At 35.0% G+C, this 17,248-nt stretch overlaps 2 long non-coding RNA genes across 5 annotated transcripts; both read left to right on the top strand.

The window, feature by feature from the left end:
• The first annotated feature begins 1,232 nt into the window (after positions 1–1,232).
• LOC125664436 (uncharacterized) lies at positions 1,233–2,966 on the top strand. The gene is made up of 3 exons (XR_007365892.2): positions 1,233–1,385; positions 2,522–2,684; positions 2,897–2,966. It is a non-coding gene; the product is annotated as an uncharacterized LOC125664436 (long non-coding RNA).
• Positions 2,967–7,835: 4,869 nt separating this feature from the next.
• LOC125664435 (uncharacterized) lies at positions 7,836–11,385 on the top strand. 4 transcript variants are annotated; one of them, XR_007365887.2, is made up of 3 exons: positions 7,836–7,953; positions 10,116–10,275; positions 11,318–11,385. It is a non-coding gene; the product is annotated as an uncharacterized LOC125664435 (long non-coding RNA). The 4 variants fall into 4 exon arrangements; XR_008799187.1 differs by having other exon boundaries at positions 7,861–7,953; positions 10,116–11,101; XR_008799188.1 differs by having other exon boundaries at positions 7,861–7,953; positions 10,116–11,042.
• The last annotated feature ends 5,863 nt before the right edge of the window (positions 11,386–17,248 follow it).

Consider the following 17,248-nt stretch of genomic DNA (forward strand, 5'->3'; position numbering starts at 1 on the left):
AATTGGAGGAATGAATACAAAATTATGAACTTTGTACGATTTTAAAACTTGAATAAATTTCTACTAGACGTAATATATAAACTTTAGAACCAACAATCCGACATATGACATGTAGACATCAAAATTGCCAAATACGTATATAACATATACAACCAAAGCAATAAAAATTGGTTTCCAAACAATGATAAAATCTAGTAATTCCAAACACAGTTGACTATAATCAGAATATTAGTCACTTCCACAAATATGATAAACAAATAAAACTAAAAACGTATTTTGTCTTGTCAAATCTATCAAATTTTCATTTAACACATGTTGAGAGTTTCACTGTTCCAGATCTGTATTGGCATTCCATATGTATTGCAGTTTGATATATGAGCGTTCATGCATTGAATTTCTCTCTACAGCCCAGTAGCTAAGTACTACATTACTAGCTTGAAAATACGGATGTATATGTAATTGCTGTGATAAAATTTAGACATTCATTTCAAAATTAAGGATTATCTCTCTCATGCATAGCTCTTATCCTTAGAAGAATTTGACTCCATTTTTTTTGGCACTCTGTTTTCCCCTAACATAGCTCTTAGGGCCTACAAGATTACTGTTGTTTCGGATTTTAAAAAAATTCGGTTGAGCATCACTGAAGAGACATTATTTGTCGAAATGCACATCTGGTGCATCAAAATTGGTACCGTATACTTTTTACACGGCGGGTGTACTGGTCAACAGGGGATGCTTACTCCTCCTAGGCACCTGATCCCACCTCTGGTGTGTCCAGGGGTCCGTGTTTGCCCAACTATCTATGTTTTATTGCTTATAGGAGTTATGAGATTGATCACTGTTCGTTATCTTCACCTTGCATTGATATCAATTGAGATCATTATCAAACTCTGATACCAAATGTAACATTTAACGTACACTTAGAATATCCAAATAAAAAAAAATAATTACCTACCTATCCAGCGTGAAAATTGACGATCAGATTATAGGTTACAAGCACATTCATTTATGGCAAAATTATTTCAAAATGTCATAAGCAATGTTACTAGGTTTTAAACTTATCATGGAATAACCGTAAGGTATTAATTACAAGAAATATTACTTCAATGTAGTCGTTTTGTAAATTGCGCATTTTGAATAATTCAAGGACGTTTCATCCTTAAATGTTTGTAATTATATGTAAATTCAACTTCATCAAATTGACAGATAAACGTTTTTCCCCACTTTTTGTTGATCTTAAATTCAGGAAATTCCACACAAAACATGTCCAAAAACAGGTCGGAGATACGTATAGCTAAAATACTAGTACAACACGATGAAGTGGACCTGTGTGTTGCTGCTTGTTACTTTGGTGGTTTTAACAGTTATAGAACAGAGTGATGCAGGTAAACCATTTTAGAATTGTTTTAGTTATTCATTTCAAACAGGTGAGCAAAACGTAGAATTGCTTTATATATGAACAAGTAAAAGTAACGAACAGTGATCAATCTAATGAATCCTAAAATGATAAGGTTGTGCTTGCAAATGAGATCACTATAATGACAACAGAATTTGCAGAATGCTGACATAGTACAGGTTTGAACGTAACTTGTGATGAATAATTTAGATCTTGTATCATTTATGTGTCAGTGTGTTATGTTCCATATTCTGCTTCAGAATATCAAATTCAGACATTTACATTTGACAAATTTAAACGTTACAAACGTGACATTTCAAATTGAAGTCGATACAACAGATCACAAAAATATAATTCTTTTTTAGCCAGATTTGGTTTCGTAAAAATTAAAAAATATTGTGAAATTAATTCAAAATCAAAAGTTCAACATGTTACTTTCTGCGATAGGTACACGGTACATGTAGACATTAATATACCTACCAAGCTGTCAATCATCGTATGAGTCTCTTGATTAACCAATTTCAATCAAATTATCCCTGTAAAGCACTACAGTTCGCATCTATCAAATATATGGCGTTCCCTACGCACATCAATTTGATTCATTTGATATTGTTTTCATGTGTTGTGTATTGGTATTTGCACTGAATTGACCTGGAGAGATGTAGAAAGTAATGTTTATTTCATTGACACCAGTGATCGAGATTGTTCCAGGCTCCGCGTTATGCTTAGTAGAAATATTACGTAATAGTAGAATCATTGTCTTTCACGATTGTACTAGAAATTCCATTCCTATTATATATACACACTGACATTCTTTTATCAGAGGTTATTTAAGTTACCTTGGTTAAAGAAAAGTGAAAAAACGTACTTTTGATATCTTTGATAGCCAATTTAGATACATACTCGCAATTTCTAAAACTAGATTGATATTTACACACTGAAATAAACATCGATTTGCAAAAGCTTGTTTCAATGGCAACGTGATGGTTGCCATCTGAAATATATCATTTAGTAACTAGGGCACCTTAACAGCCATCATGATAAATATAGACATTTTCTGAATGGAGGTCAAACTGGCCCATATCATATACACTCCAATGTGAATTTTCGGTTGTTTTTGTTCAGGCCCTAGAAGGACAATTCCTACCCAATGGCCTTTCGAATGCTGTGATTGCTTTAGATCTCCCTGTATCTGCGTTCTCCCTTACGTACCTGAGTGTGAATTCCATGGGTAATATTCTAAGGAAGCTTCATCACCCCATTATTTACACGTACCTGGACCAATCTTGTAAGTATACTTCATTAAGTGGTAACAGTGTTTTAATTAGCATACCTTTTAATTTTCACTGAATAGTTGACATTTTCACTTAAATAGAATAGGAAGCAACATCGAATTGCAACTTTGATATAATTCGTTCAGCAATGTGTGAAAAGTGAACATGCAGATAAATGTAGACTATGTAACTTACTTGATAGATTTATATTTCTTTTTATTTACAGGAGGGTCAACGGAAAACGAAATTATGACAATTGTAGGTTCCTTTAAAATAAAAGGCTAACCGTTTTGTAATTTGTTGTATGATTTAAAACCACAATAGATTTCCTGTGTTTGATTTTCGTGCTTTATGCTCAAATAAAAATATATTGAATGGTAGGATGGTATATTTCAACATGCTAATGCAAACAAAATGAATTCATAATCTTTTATAGGAACCCCTGAGAACAGTAAATATAACTCCGTTTATCTGGTCAGGATATAGGGCTCACGGCGGGTGTAACCTGTCGACAGGGGATGCTTACTCCTCCTCCGCACCTGATCCCACCTCTGGTGTGTCCAGGGGTCTGTGTTTGCCCAACTATCTATTTTGTATTGCATATAGGAGTTATGAAATTGATCACTGTTCGTTACCTTCACCTTTCATATGAATTCATAGAACGGAGCTCGTGATTTGGCATACCTTGAAATTATATCAAAAGGACACGTAACTATAGTGTTTGTCATTGGTTGATCACTGTTACTCGCCAGTAGCATGGAACATGTTTATAATTGTGGATTCAGAGGTTCAAAAATAATATTTTCAAAACTTTTTAAATGTTTTACGGACATGTGTGTCACATGTCCGTAAAACATTTAAAAAGTTTTGAAAATATTATTTTATAATAGTATTTTATAATAGTATTTATAATTGGAAATTTTCGGTATTGGACGAATGAACATTGTAATTGATTAAATATCTTTATACATCTCGCCAAGGAACAGCGGAAGTGATTTTAATCACTGGGTATATCATCGTCGGATACGCACATTACATCATTCATACCATTTCCCTCGTTATCATGAACAATCACCAAAAGAATATTTACTTTCCATTGAACAATCACATAAAAAAAATCGAGGCAAGCTACTGACAAACAAGTCGATGGTACAGGAGTTTCAATAGCTGCAATAATGTAGCCCTCTCTGATTTTTTTTTTTTTTTTTTTTTTAGGGAGAGGGCTACAACTCCTTAGGATCTCCGTAATGGTGCAAATGCGGGAGTGATTCACTCCCGCAACATTTGCGCTCATTCTAAACATTTCCTGACTTTCTTTACGTAAATAAAATGATATTCTATGTTTCTTAGTCAATATAAAATTTACAACCTGCAACTTAAGATTTGTGAGGCTCTATTCTACCGTTTTCAACAATTTCGATCAATTCCAATTTCTCGATTCATATTTGTGTGCCATGTTTGATGTTCTGAAGTTTCAACTTCCGATTGTCAAGTCATCTGCATATGCCATATAAGGTAGGATTTACATCAATGGACAAGTATGGAGGCGAAAGCTATTTCGTCGATATTGAAAAGGTTTGAATTTAATATCAAGTTAAAAACCAAACGGCAGAGTGTAAATTCTTTCTGCAACAATATGATTTTCCTTTCTTTGTCGAAGTGGCTCGAGTAACTATATTTTCGCGCTGATTGTCAATGTTTAGGTTTTTCATTAGATCCACCTACGAGATCTCGCGATAAGAAGCATGGCGGAGCAGACGAAGAATTTTGCATGCTGTACATTATATCTAATGAAAAACACCTTTATCAGACATGCCCGAGCACAAAGTTGGTACTCCTTTTGGTGTAAACAACATTTGGGACTAATACACAGAGTTTATTATCGGTTATTCATAAAATTATTTTGCACCATTACGGAGATCCTATGGAATTGTAGCCCTTTCCCGAAAACGTCAGAATAAAAAAAAATGGATAGGGCTACATTATTGCAGCTAGGGTTTCAACAGTCTTGATTGAAGCCAGCATTTCGCAAATTTTATTGTCGTTATAACTCCGTTTACCTGTACAGGATATAGGGCTCATGGTGGGTGTAACCGGTCGACAGGGGATGCTTACTCCTCCTAGGCACCTAATCCCACCTCTGGTGTGTCCAGGGGTCCGTGTTAGCCCAATTATCTATTTGTATTTCTTATAGGAGTTATAAGATGTATCACTGTTCTTACCAAATCTCAGGCACAAACCTGAAATAATTGAAATGAATGAATATAGTTCATTGACAACCCCCGTCATTCCTAAGTCACAGCGAGGCGCAGTTTATCTTTGAATAGGTATTTTACAAACAGGATTCAGTGTCAATACATGTTTTTCAGAAGAAAGCATAAGTTAGTTGCGGATTTATTTTGCATTTAAAAATCAGATATGAACTGTCAATGTATTTAATTTTGTCGGGAACAATTTCCCAGTTTTAGCAGTGAACACGTTGACTTGCTTAAAATCTAATACCGTTATAATTCACCCATTATTCATGCCCCATTTGTTAGATGAAACATTCCTACCTATTCACAGATAAATCATTACTCAGTGATTGGTGTAATTGTGAGATAAAATTGTTAATATCAATACCTGTTGTCTTAAAATGAAATGTACTGTTTTAATAGTAATTATTCTTAATTAGGTTAATTTTCTTTTATTTCACATTTTTATTTTGTAAATAGTATCAACTATGATAAGGATAACAAATTGTGGGTACAGCTTACCATAGTGAAAAATTACATTATGTACGTTCGGCAATGTCAAAATATATCATCTAAAATGGACATTAAAATAAAGATGTTGTGAAATTAAAAAAAAATCGTGTAGGAATAAATTTCGTTGTTTTCTCCCAGACACGAAAATAAAATTGAATCCGACACAACATTAAATATCTCTACAGTAGTTCTGTAAGTCTGGCTAGTTGTATGTAAAATCAGACTTGTATTTACGAATTAAAGGTACTAGTATATCCAAACTAGGAAGAACGTGTACTGTAATGATGAAGATAATGAACAGTGATCAATATCATAATTCCTATAAGCCTAATGCTTTAAACTCCTAATGATTTACAATTGTCGGGATAAATCAATATAAGTCGTTCTTGGCACACTGATTTTGACTGCGGATAACTCCGTTTACCTGATCAGGATATGGGGCTCACGACGGGTGTAACCGGTCAACAGGGGATGCTTACTCCTCCTAGGCACCTGATCCCACCTCTGGTGAGTCCAGGGGTCCGTGTTTGCTCAACTATCTATTTTGTATTGCTTGTAGGAGTTATGAGATTGATCACTGTTCGTTATCTTCACCTTGCATAAACATTATTTAGCATTTTCGTTATCTGAAAACATGTACCAATTTGTCGCACTGTACTATGAATAAACATTGGTCTTCGTACCTGTTCAATGAAATTCAATCTAACATATATGAATAAGTTGAGGTCAACGGTGAAACTGCTATTTGATATGAAATATGTGAAGTATATACGTGCGTTAATTGATTCAAGGCATCAAACCTTTGACACAGAAATACATAGTCAGATGTCAGGTAAAACCGTTTCTTGTTGTTTGTTATTGATTGTCAGAATTAGATTCCGCCCGACTTCTTCCATCTGTAAAAGTGGTGACTGCCTATATGTGTACAACATTTGATGTTTGCCAAATGATTAATGTTTACAGGTATTGCATGCATGATATGAAATCAAGCTTGTGCATGATTTTAAGTCAATATTTGTTGCGTTATGAAGAACATAGTTAAATATGTAGCTGGCATGAGTTTCACATCTTGTAGATGATATAGCTGGCATGAGTTTCACATCTTGTAGATGACCTAGTGCTCTGTAAATGACCACCAACAGGTAACAATCTGGTTGTTATGAAATGTACCAATGCAGTTTCTATGTATTTGCGTATACCAAATCTCAAAGATTGATGTCAAACGATATCAGAATCTAGTAATTTAAAACATAGGTTACCAAATCCAGAGGATTAGTCTTGTTCATTTAGTCACTTCTATAAATACGGTATACATGTAAAACTTACTCCTTAATTTTGAAATGATGTTCTAAATTTTATCTCAGCAATTAAATGTACATTTGTATTTTCAAGCTAGTCACGAAATACTTAGTTACTGGGCTGTAGAGACTTTCGGGGACTAACAGTCCACCAGCAGAGGCCTCGACCCAGGGGTCATAATGTAAAACTTATACGGTACCAATTGTGATTTCGACAAATAATGTATCTTCAGTGATGCTCAAGCCGCAATTGTGGAAATTCGAAATGACAAAAAACTTGTAAGAGCTGAAAGGAAAATTAGAGTGCCAAAAAACTGGAGCCAAATTCGTCCAAGGATCAGAGCTATGCACAAGGGAGATATCATCCTTAATTTTGAAATGAATTTTTAAATTTTATCCCAAAATTAAATATACATCCGTATTTTCAAACAGGTAACGAAGTACTTAGTTACTGGGCTGTAGAGACTTTCGGGGACTAACAGTCCACCAGCAGAGGTCTTGACCCAGGGGTCATAATGTAAAACTTCTACGGTGCCAATTTTGATGCACCAGATCCGCATTTCGCAGATGCACATTTATATTAAATATGAAAAAAGGATCTAATCTTATCATCCTTATCACCCCTATCAATTTACATTTGACACATGTTGACGGTTTTACTGTTTTAGATCTGTATGGGCATTACATATGTATTGCTGTTTGTTATAAAAGCGTTCATGCCTCTTGGATTTATAAATATCACTTAAGATATTATCAAACTTTGAAGCCAAATGAAACAATTGAAATACACATTCAACATCCAAATTAAAACAAACAAGATTACCTACTTATCAAGTTTGAACATTTACGGTCGGGTAAGGGGTAACAAATATATTCATTCAAGGTCAAATTATTTCAAAATTCAAAAGGAATATCAAGAAAATTTAAACCCTGCACATTAAACTTTTAAAATAACAGTGATAGATCAATTACAAGAAATATGCATTTTGCATTATTCAACCACGTTTTCTCCTAATAAGTTTAGAAATATATGTAAATTTGAATTCATCAAATTGACAGATTAACGGTTTTTCCACTTTTTGTTTATCTGAATTTGAGGAAATTCCACACAAAAGCTATTAAATACAAGTAAGAAATTTGTAGGAACTTAAAGCTAAAATACAACACGATGAAGTGGGCCTGTATGTTTCTGCTTGTTGCTCTAATGGCTTTGACAGTAATAGAGCAGATCGATACAAGTAAGTACGACTTAGGATTATTTTATTTAATACCCGCAGGTGTGCAGAAATTAGAATTATTTTGTTATTTCACGAAGGGTAGCATACTTTAGAAATATTTGAGTTATTTCATGAATGTTTACATATGCTATGGGTTTATTTTAGTGCCTCAAATTACGAAATTTTAAATTGAAATTTGCTTCGATTCCAATTCTAAACCATGATATTGCCCATGATAATATTGAGAACCAATATCTTGCTAATTTTCGTTGTTCGGGGTCAATGATATAGAATTTTATGGTCTGTGATCGTGTAGACAAAAATATTTTGAATACTTGGTTTATATGAAAACCATAGAACTTCTATGTGAACAGAAATTGGCATTATTTCTACTTATGACGTTCATACAGAAAATATACGTAAAGAAATTATCTACGAAGAAAACTATGATTTATGGTTACGGTGCGCACACACAATTTGTACACCAGCATCAAAGTTTTGCAGGTATTCTTTATGATTACATGTATTGCGCATGTCCTTCACGGTAGCATTGGAAATTTTCACCCCGAGAAAACCTTTGTCACCCAAGGTGTAACCGAGGATCAAAATGGTTTTAAAGGGGTTAAAATTATCAGTGTTACCCTCAATTATATCCACTATTTTTTTTACTATACTGAATATCACACATATATTAGATATATACCACAAATCACAAAACTTCAATTTTTTTTCAGTTAGAATGTTGTCCTAAAAAGTAAGACAAACTTCAGGATTGTGAAGTTATTTCACAATTAAAATTTCAAAATGTTATCTTCTGCGATATTCACACGGTACATATTGGTATAATAAAAGTCAAGAAACACAAAACTCGAATAACATTTCACTGTTAGCGCTTTTGGCTTTAATGCCTCTTCAGACAGTTATAAAATGAAATAATAATAATATTGCTAAGTAACGTCAACTCATCACAACGTAAAAAATTGTCCTTTGTGGCGTCATAATAAATTACACTGGTAGCGGTATAATACACACAATATTTATAGGTTATAGACTTTGTATGGGAAAATATGACGACCGAGTTTTTTGGCGCGTAGACGGACCCAGCTTGCGAGGTCCGTTCGCGACAAAAAAAACGAGGTCGTCATATTTCCCATACAAAGTGTATAATCTTTTTATTATATACTTTCAATTTCACTTAGAAACTAACAATAATTTATTTTTAACAATAACTTTATCGGTTTAACTGAGTAAAAGATGAAAAACACGAAAAATTTGAAAATTAACGGCGTAGAAATTTGATTGTGACGTAATGTTTGCGGGCCGGAATGTTTCCGGGCATTTATCGTGTGATATATGCCCGCAAACGTTTAGAGAAAGAGAAGAGATGAAATTGAAAGTATATAATGATAGTCATTACTTGGAAATCAATTACATGAATGGAAATCCAAATATTGATTTCTCCAACTATCTATTATGTATTGCTTATAGGAGTTATGAGATTGATCACTGTTCGTTATCTTCACCTTGCATTGATGTGAATCTGTTTCTTTGCAAGTTAACACCAAATTCTAACATGACATGCAAATCCGAAAACGTAATATATTGTATGACCTACCCTACCTGTAATGAAAACTATATCGGACAAACCAACAAAGTGAACGCCCGTGTGCGCGTCCACAAGCAGCAAATTCGCGATCCAAGTATCAGAAATTCGCCATGTTCCGAACATTTTGCGAATTGTGGTCATGGAGATTTCAACATATTTCCATTTTATAAAATGTTTTATGACCGCGAAATTTCCAGAGTTACAAAGGAGGAATACTTTATAAAAAAAATTTAATCCCAAACTTAATAGAAAATAACTGTGTAAAATTGAAACTACATTGAACTGAACTCTGTAATTGATTTCCAAGTATTGTCTAATATTGTGTGTATTATACCGCTACCAGTGTAATTTATTATGACGCCACAAAGGACAATTACTTACGTCGTGATATGTTGACGTTACTTAGCAATATTATTTCATTTTATAACTGTCTGAAGAGGCATTAAAGCCGAAAGCGCTAACAGTGAAATGTTATTCGAGTTTTGTGTTTCTTGACTTTTATTATTGGATGTATTTACTGTATCAAATACCGAATTCTATTTTTACAAACTATATATATCTATACTTTTTTATTTAGGACCTAGAGATATACTTCCTACCACGCCATGGTCTTGCTGTTATTGCTTTTTGCCTCCCTGTCCCTGCCTTCCTCCCCACCACCCTCTGTGTACATTTCAGGGGTAATCTTCTAAGGAAGCTTTATCACAACACCGGTTGTATGTGCCTGGACCAGTCCTGTAAGTACATGACAGTAAGCTTTATCACAACACCGGCTGTATGTGTCTGGACCAGTCCTGTAAGTACATGACAGTAAGCTTTATCACAACACCGGCTGTATGTGCCTGGACCAGTCCTGTAAGTACATGACAGTAAGCTTTATCACAACACCGGTTGTAGGTGCCTGGACCAGTCCTGTAAGAACATGACAGTAAGCTTTATCACAACACCGGTTGTAGGTGCCTGGACCAGTCCTGTAAGTACATGACAGTAAGCTTTATCACAACACCGGCTGTATGTGCCTGGACCAGTCCTGTAAGTACATGACAGTAAGCTTTATCACAACACCGGCTGTATGTGCCTGGACCAGTCCTGTAAGTACATGACAGTAAGCTTTATCACAACACCGGCTGTATGTGTCTGGACCAGTCCTGTAAGTACATGACAGTAAGCTTTATCACAACACCGGCTGTATGTGTCTGGACCAGTCCTGTAAGTACATGACAGTAAGCTTTATCACAACACCGGCTGTATGTGCCTGGACCAGTCCTGTAAGTACATGACAGTAAGCTTTATCACAACACCGGCTGTATGTGTCTGGACCAGTCCTGTAAGTACATGACAGTAAGCTTTATCACAACACCGGCTGTATGTGCCTGGACCAGTCCTGTAAGTACATGACAGTAAGCTTTATCACAACACCGGCTGTATGTGTCTGGACCAGTCCTGTAAGTACATGACAGTAAGCTTTATCACAACACCGGCTGTATGTGTCTGGACCAGTCCTGTAAGTACATGACAGTAAGCTTTATCACAACACCGGCTGTATGTGCCTGGACCAGTCCTGTAAGTACATGACAGTAAGTGGTAGGAGTGTTCTAATGAACATGCCTTTTAATTTATAATTGATATGTTCACTTAAATAGAGTAGGAAACATTTAATTGTAACTTTAATAAAAATCGTTTTAACAATATTTGAAAAAAATTAAGATGCAGATGTACGTAGCCTCTGTATCTCAGTTGATACATTAGTTGATAATTTTATATTTCTTTTATTTACAGGAACATCAAAGAAAAACGAAATTATGATAATCTTGGATTCCTTTGAAATAAAATGATTTACAATTGTATCATTTGCTGTGTTATTTAAACCTATAAATGACTTTTACTCCACAATCAAGCTCCGTTTCTATGAATTTATATACCGTGCCCAAGGGTTCTTATAAATGATTATGGAATTTAATATGAAGGGGTCATTGATAAGAGGGGGGGGGGGGGACTGGAGTATCCGGAGGAAACCAACGTATCCAAATTTACAAGGAACAGATTAATGCAGTTGATACAACATTTCTTTCTTCGTGAAAACGGACTGACACTATGAATCTTTCTGTAACAAAACACTAAACCACATTGCAAAAACTTCATTATTGATACATGTACATTCTTACAACAGTTGTGGACAGATCTAGTATTGTTACAAAACATTGCTTCGCCCTCTAACGAGAAGTAACTTGTAACTGGAATGTAAAGTATAGTTGTCTGTTGAACGGAAATAGGAAGTTGATTACGTCCCTTACTTACATTGTCCCTGTTAAACTATAGCTTAGAGTTCATTCAACTGTGTCTTACTTACATTGTCCCTCCTAAACTATAGCTTACTGTTCAGTCAACTGTGTCTTACTTACATTGTCCCTCCTAAACTATAGCTTACTGTTCAGTCAACTGTGTCTTACTTACATTGTCCCTCCTAAACTATAGCTTACTGTTCAGTCAACTGTGTCTTACTTACATTGTCCCTCCTAAACTATAGCTTACAGTTCAGTCAACTGTGTCTTACTTACATTGTCCCTCCTAAACTATAGCTTACTGTTCAGTCAACTGTGTCTTACTTACATTGTCCCTCCTAAACTATAGCTTACTGTTCAGTCAACTGTGTCTTACTTACATTGTCCCTCCTAAACTATAGCTTACAGTTCAGTCAACTGTGTCTTACTTACATTGTCCCTCCTAAACTATAGCTTACTGTTCAGTCAACTGTGTCTTACTTACATTGTCCCTCCTAAACTATAGCTTACTGTTCAGTCAACTGTGTCTTACTTACATTGTCCCTCCTAAACTATAGCTTACAGTTCATTCAACTGTGTCTTACTTACATTGTCCCTTCTAAACTATAGCTTACTGTTCAGTCAACTGTCCCCTACTTACATTGTCCCTGCTAAACTATAGCTTACAGTTCATTCAACTTACATTATCCCTCCTAAACTACAGCTTACAGTTCAGTCAAATGTCCGTTACTTACATTGTCCCTTCTAAACTATAGCTTACAGTTCAGTCAACTGTTCCTTACTTACATTGTCCCTTCTAAACTATAGCTTACAGTTCATTCAACTGTGTCTTACTTACATTGTCCCTTCTAAACTATAGCTTACTGTTCAGTCAACTGTCCCCTACTTACATTGTCCCTGCTAAACTATAGCTTACAGTTCATTCAACTTACATTATCCCTCCTAAACTACAGCTTACAGTTCAGTCAAATGTCCGTTACTTACATTGTCCCTTCTAAACTATAGCTTACAGTTCAGTCAACTGTTCCTTACTTACATTGTCCCTTCTAAACTATAGCTTACAGTTCATTCAACTGTGTCTTACTTACATTGTCCCTTCTAAACTATAGCTTACTGTTCAGTCAACTGTCCCCTACTTACATTGTCCCTGCTAAACTATAGCTTACAGTTCATTCAACTTACATTATCCCTCCTAAACTACAGCTTACAGTTCAGTCAAATGTCCGTTACTTACATTGTCCCTCCTAAACTATAGCTTACAGTTCAGTCAAATGTCCGTTACTTACATTGTCCCTCCTAAACTATAGCTTACAGTTCAGTCAAATGTCCGTTACTTACATTTTCCCTCCTAAACTATAGCTTACAGTTCAGTCAAATGTCCGTTACTTACATTATCCCTCCTAAACTATAGCTTACAGTTCAGTCAAATGTCCGTTACTTACATTGTCCCTTCTAAACTATAGCTTACAGTTCAGTCAACTGTGTCTTACTTACATTGTCCCTGTTAAACTATAGCTTTCAGTTCAGTCAACTGTGTTTTACTTACAGTGTCCCTCCTAAACTAAAGCTTACAGTTCAGTCAACTGTGTATTACTTACATTGGCCCTGCTAAACTATAGCTTACAGTTCAGGCAACTGTCCCTTAGTTACATTGTCCCTGCTAAACTTCAGCTTACAGTTCAGTCAACCGTCTCTTACTTACATTGTCCCTCCTAAACTATAGCTTACAGTTCAGTCAACCGTCTCTTACTTACATTGTCCCTCCTAAACTATAGCTTACAGTTCAGTCAACTGGCTCTGCTGGATTGAAGCATGGAGATGAATAAATTTTAAAAGTTGATTAAGTGCTCAACTGAAAATCTCCCTCTGTTTAGTATGTGTAAAGTGAATGAAAGTAACAGTGAATCACCTGGGTATGGTACTTTTAAATAGGCGGATCCAAAGAAGTGGGGCGCCGGTCCACCTCATTCCTTAAATGTGTGAAAAGTGAAGCCTTGATCGATCTCATAATTCCCACAACGAATATACAATTAAGAGTAAGACAAATCGGACCATTGGACATACAAGATGTGGGATCAGGTGCCTAGGCGGAGTGAGCTTTCCCTGTCGATCGGTCACACTTGTCGCACACCTTGATCAGGTAAACAAGTAATCTGTAGCCAGGTGCAGTATGTTAAGAAGTCTTATGATTAGTATGAAACACATCAGACAGCAGTCGAACCAATGACAGATTGTTGTGGTAAATCAGATCTTTATAACAACCAGAGAACGTGCAAAATGCTGACTTTAAACGAAATAGTGATCCATCTTATAAATCTTATAAATAATAAAAAATTAAGAGTATGGCAAATACGGACCCCTAAATACATGTACATCAGAGATATGATGAAATGCAAAGATATCGAACATTTATCAATCACATAATTCATATAAGCAATACAAAATAGACAGTTGGGTAAACACGGACCCCTGGGTATATCAGAGGTAGGATTCATATTAGGATACATTTAAGCCAGCAAATCACCAAATTTTAGACCCGCGGAATAAACTAGATTTAATGTTCATTTTACACTATTTAACATTTTCATGAAAAGGGGTGTCGCGCCGAAGCGAGAATTTTTCCTAATCGGAGCTCCGTGCCAGCACTCTTGACGTAGAACTGACCTTCATCAATATTTATACTCTATTGCGTATTTGCCATTTAAATACCTGCAGCATTCCCCAGTACCAAGGACAAGCCTAATACATTTTATGTGTCAATACATTATATATGTAGTCTAAACATAATGTTTTTGAAATCATGAAATCCAAATTGTCTTTTTCCCCTGAGTATCAGATACAATGTATACGGTTACATGTCACGAGTGTATCAAATATTTAATAGTTTCTACCACTACAGTCCAGAAGCTCTTATACTCGTATGTATTATTTTCTACAATCAACAGTTGGAAACTGTACATAACTCTGACCACAAAACAAAATATGGGAAGTTTGATACGTATTGATAAAGTTTAACATTATTCGAAGTACATGTACATGGACCTGAAAACATTAATTCGAACATGCAAAGCTTGATTTATCAGTTGAATTCCCCACTTATTTATAGCAATAGGTATTGTCCTGAATTATGAAAACTAGTATATGGCAGTGAAAATTCAAGTTCGAACCCTAATGGCTCAACACTCCACCCCCACCCCCACCCACCCATTCAAAAAAGAATTTTAAGATTTCGATTGAAATATCCCTTCACCATTATCTTTTTGAAGAAAAAAAAATCGCTTTTCAAGTACCATGCAGAATTTAATTATCAGATCGACTCTTCTCCAAGTAGGGTTCTTGAATTACCCATGCACAATGCGTATTTAGGTACGATTATGAACCCAACTTTTGTACGCCGATGTTTCAGAGTTTTGTCCCCATGAGCTCGCATGCGCGAGTGAAACAGAATTTTAATCATACACGCTGTATATACATGTACATAAAAAAAATTGGAGGCACAGTATTTCAGTCAACTCAATCTACAACAAAAACAAAATATTGTTATATTACATCACAAATTTCATATATTTACAAGCGTTATTTACTGATACAAATTGTCAATAAATTTCTGGTTTTTTGCACTGCAGAATATCTTTACGTAATCACCTGTAAAAATGTAAAGCAGAATATCCTTATGTAATCACTTGTAAAATGTAAAGCAGAATATCCTTACGTAATCACCTGTAAATACCATTACCTAATCACCTGTAAAAACGTAAAACAGAATAGTCTTACCTAATCACCTGTAAAAACGTAAAGCAGAATATCCTTACCTAATCACCTGTAAAACGTAAAGCAGAATATCCTTACCTAATGACCTGTAAATACCATTACCTAATCACCTGTAAAAACGTAAAGGAGAATATCCTTACGTAATTACCTGTAAAACGTAAAACAGAATATCCTTATCTAATCAACTGTAAAAACGTCAAGCAGAATATCCTTACGTAATCACCTGTAACCGTAAAATAGAATATCCTTATCTAATCAACTGTAAAAACGTAAAACAGAATATCCTTATCTAATCCCTTGTAAAAACGTATAGCAGAATATCCTTATCTAATCCCTTGTAAAAACGTAAAGCAGAATATCCTTACGTAATCACCTGTAAAACGTAAAACAGAATACCCTTACCTAATCACCTGTAAAAACGTAAAACAGAATATACTTACCTAATCACCTGTAAAAACGTAAAACAGAATGTCCGTACCTAATCACCTGTAAAAACGTAAAGCAGAATATCCTTACGTAATCACCTGTAAAAACGTAAAGCAGAATACTCTTACCTAATCACCTGTAAAAACGTAAAACAGAATATACTTACCTAATCACCTGTAAAAACGTAAAGCAGAATATCCTTACGTAATCACCTGTAAAAACGTAAAGCAGAATATCCTTACGTAATCACCTGTAAAAACGTAAAGCAGAATATCCTTACGTAATCACCTGTAAAAACGTAAAGCAGAATACTCTTACCTAATCACCTGTAAAAACGTAAAACAGAATATACTTACCTAATCACCTGTAAAAACGTAAAACAGAATATACTTACCTAATCATCTGTAAAAGTGAAGCAGAATGTCCGTACCTAATCACCTGTAAAAACATAAAGCAGAATACCCTTACCTAATCACCTGTAAAAACGTAAAGCAGAATGTCCTTACGTAATCACCTGTAAAAATGTAAAGCAGAATATCCTTACGTAATCACCTGTAAAAACGTAAAGCAGAATACCATTACCTAATCACCTGTAAAAACGTAAAGCAGAATATCCTTACGTAATCACCTGTAAAACGTAAAACAAAATATCCTTATCTAATCACCTGTACAAACGTAAAGCAGAATACCTTTACCTAATCACCTGTAAAAACGTAAAGCAGAATATCCTTACGTAATCACCTGTAAAACGTAAAACAGAACACTTGTTAAAACGTAATAGTCCGTGATATATCCTTAACTTATATCAATATGAAATTAAGACATTCTATTGAGAGTGATTACACAGGGTTCAACGGACACTGTAGATTGTACAGACACGGGAAAAAAAGAGGGGGGGGGGGTCTTTTTTATTTATTTTTGTAATATTTCCCATATGAATTTTTTGTTAAATTTATCTAAGGATGTTTCTCTATCCCCCTCGAAAATGTTCTGTTTTAAAACGGTTAAATCAATAGAAAGAGAATATCGGCATGACTGTTTAATTTTCCTCTCTGATTGTAAATAAGGTCAATATGATCTTTGAAACTACATAGCGTATACAAACTGACGCCACACATTTAAACCACAGGACTAAACCTGTAAACTTCAGGTAGAAATATCAGGGAGGCCATGTTGGATTTACGGGTTGGACAATTATTGCAGTGCCGTAAAATTGTTAAAATGGATAAGA

Source organism: Ostrea edulis, chromosome 1 (assembly GCF_947568905.1).
Source record: "Ostrea edulis chromosome 1, xbOstEdul1.1, whole genome shotgun sequence".
Classification (NCBI taxonomy): domain Eukaryota; kingdom Metazoa; phylum Mollusca; class Bivalvia; order Ostreida; family Ostreidae; genus Ostrea; species Ostrea edulis.